The sequence below is a fragment of the Schistocerca piceifrons genome, unplaced genomic scaffold (genome assembly GCF_021461385.2).
Source record: "Schistocerca piceifrons isolate TAMUIC-IGC-003096 unplaced genomic scaffold, iqSchPice1.1 HiC_scaffold_1173, whole genome shotgun sequence".
NCBI lineage: Eukaryota > Metazoa > Arthropoda > Insecta > Orthoptera > Acrididae > Schistocerca > Schistocerca piceifrons.
In genome coordinates, this window is record NW_025726987.1 from 12,501 (window position 1) to 15,000 (window position 2,500).

General features: G+C 58.5%; 1 non-coding gene across 1 annotated transcript in view; it reads left to right on the plus strand.

Moving 5' to 3' along the window:
* Positions 1-1,737: 1,737 nt before the first annotated feature.
* LOC124728866 overlaps positions 1,738-2,500 on the plus strand; it is a 1,909-nt gene continuing 1,146 nt past the window's right edge. The window contains exon 1 of the ribosomal RNA XR_007007450.1: positions 1,738-2,500. This exon is cut by the window's right edge and continues 1,146 nt beyond it. This is a non-coding gene — a ribosomal RNA (small subunit ribosomal RNA).

Sequence of the window (2,500 nt, forward strand, 5' to 3'; positions counted from 1 at the left end):
ACCCGCAACCCTCGCAATATAGTTCGCTACTCGCACTGCCCGCACCCCTGTGTATCGCTTCATGTTAAACACCTTGCAAGTCTTGCTCACTTTCCACATGCTCCTGCTGTACACTGTAATGTGGATGGCAGCAGGACGTACATGCCGCCCCTCCCCACGTCCCCACCTTGCCCCCTGCCTTCGCAAGCTGGTTGGTGAGAAGTTTGCATGTTCAATGCCCTTCGCATGCGACGTACTCAGGCTACGTTGTGGTGCGGCCTGTGTCAACTGTCCGCTGATGTCGTACGCGTGAACCACAATCTGTACTGCACATTCGTCCTTATGTACTGAATGATACATCGTGGCACATGTGTGACCGCACAACGACTGCGCCCAAAAACGGCGGACCATACAGTGCAAATATTGTGCACGCAGCTACGTGTCGTCTCCCTATGAGAGCTGGATTGCAGTGTGGTACGCCATAGAGACGTGTGGGAGGAACGGACGCCGTGGATGGCGATCAGCATGAGCTGTCTGTTGATGTATTCGGACCTAGTCGTCTCTCCTCACACACCGTGATGGCATGGTGCACCGCGTTCCATATCTGCGACATGCTACAGAGGCCGGTTGACAGTCGTTCGAGCAATGGACATCGCATACGTACGGGGGCCACCTTCCACGTATTGTCTAGGCGTGCACATTTTGTTGCGTGTATGTGGGCAGACGTAGTGTGGCGTGACACCTGACACAGGCATGCAATAATCGTTGAAGTTGCAAATGGCGATGGACGCCTGCGTTTTCTGGTGAAGTTACGCAAATGAACAAATGGTAACCTGTTGTGGTGCGGTTGTTCTCGCTAGGGGTGAATCGGTGATGGCGACGATAGGTTGAGGTACTAACCGGTTGTTCCAGCGATACCCACCATGCCGACGAAACTGAACGGCATCTGGGTGTGAAGCGATACGCGGCGGTGGCTGGGTGGGACCGTCCCCGGCCGGTGAGGGGGCGCCTCCCGGCGTGCTGGCCGCGCGGTGCGTGGGCGCACGCGCTACAGCCGGCTGGTGGGGGCGGCCAGTGGCAGGCGCGCCGGCCGACGGACGCGGCAGGCGTCGCAGCTGCGCGCCGGCGCACCCTGCGCGCGGCGCCGTGCGGCCAAAGTAGGTCCTCGCGGGCCCGGTGCGAAGCGCGGTGGACATCTTCAGTGTGCTGGTCCGATTGAGGACTGTGTGCGTTGAGGATGCGCCGCCGCCCGGCGCTCGGCGCCGCGACGCCGTCTGCTGCTCGGTCGCCCCAGCGGTTCTCGCTGGTGGTTTGTATCGCAGCTGTGCGGATGTGTTGGCGCGTGCGCTGTGCTGGGAGAGTTCGCTTCGGCACCCAAGTGGGGCTTTTGTCCTTCTGTGGCGCTGGCGTTGGAGCTGCCGGTCACCGTAGGTGGCGCGTGTTGTCTCCCGCCGGCAATGCCACGACAGCACGCTCCCGGGCCTCTGTCGGCAGCGGCAAGCTCAGTTGGGAGCACGGGTGGTCGCACCGAAAGCGTCTACTCGCCTAACTCCGGGCGATTGCGCCTCTCTCGAACCCGACCAAGTACTTGGGACGGCGCTGCGCGCCGCCGGGACCTGAGAGGGTTTCGAGGTGTATTGTGCAGGGGAGCTCAGCCTCCTCCTGTTTGCAGAATGATTGAGCGGACGCTTGCGTGTTCGCGCGGGCCCCCGGGACACACTCCCGGGCGGCCGGCTGCTCAGCTCTAGTTGACGCAGCTCCCTGGTTGATCCTGCCAGTAGTCATATGCTTGTCTCAAAGATTAAGCCATGCATGTCTCAGTACAAGCCGCATTAAGGTGAAACCGCGAATGGCTCATTAAATCAGTTATGGTTCCTTAGATCGTACCCACGTTACTTGGATAACTGTGGTAATTCTAGAGCTAATACATGCAAACAGAGTCCCGACCAGAGATGGAAGGGACGCTTTTATTAGATCAAAACCAATCGGTCGGCTCGTCCGGTCCGTTTGCCTTGGTGACTCTGAATAACTTTGGGCTGATCGCACGGTCCTCGTACCGGCGACGCATCTTTCAAATGTCTGCCTTATCAACTGTCGATGGTAGGTTCTGCGCCTACCATGGTTGTAACGGGTAACGGGGAATCAGGGTTCGATTCCGGAGAGGGAGCCTGAGAAACGGCTACCACATCCAAGGAAGGCAGCAGGCGCGCAAATTACCCACTCCCGGCACGGGGAGGTAGTGACGAAAAATAACGATACGGGACTCATCCGAGGCCCCGTAATCGGAATGAGTACACTTTAAATCCTTTAACGAGTATCTATTGGAGGGCAAGTCTGGTGCCAGCAGCCGCGGTAATTCCAGCTCCAATAGCGTATATTAAAGTTGTTGCGGTTAAAAAGCTCGTAGTTGGATTTGTGTCCCACGCTGTTGGTTCACCGCCCGTCGGTGTTTAACTGGCATGTATCGTGGGACGTCCTGCCGGTGGGGCGAGCTGAAGGCGTGCGACCGCCTCGTGCGTGC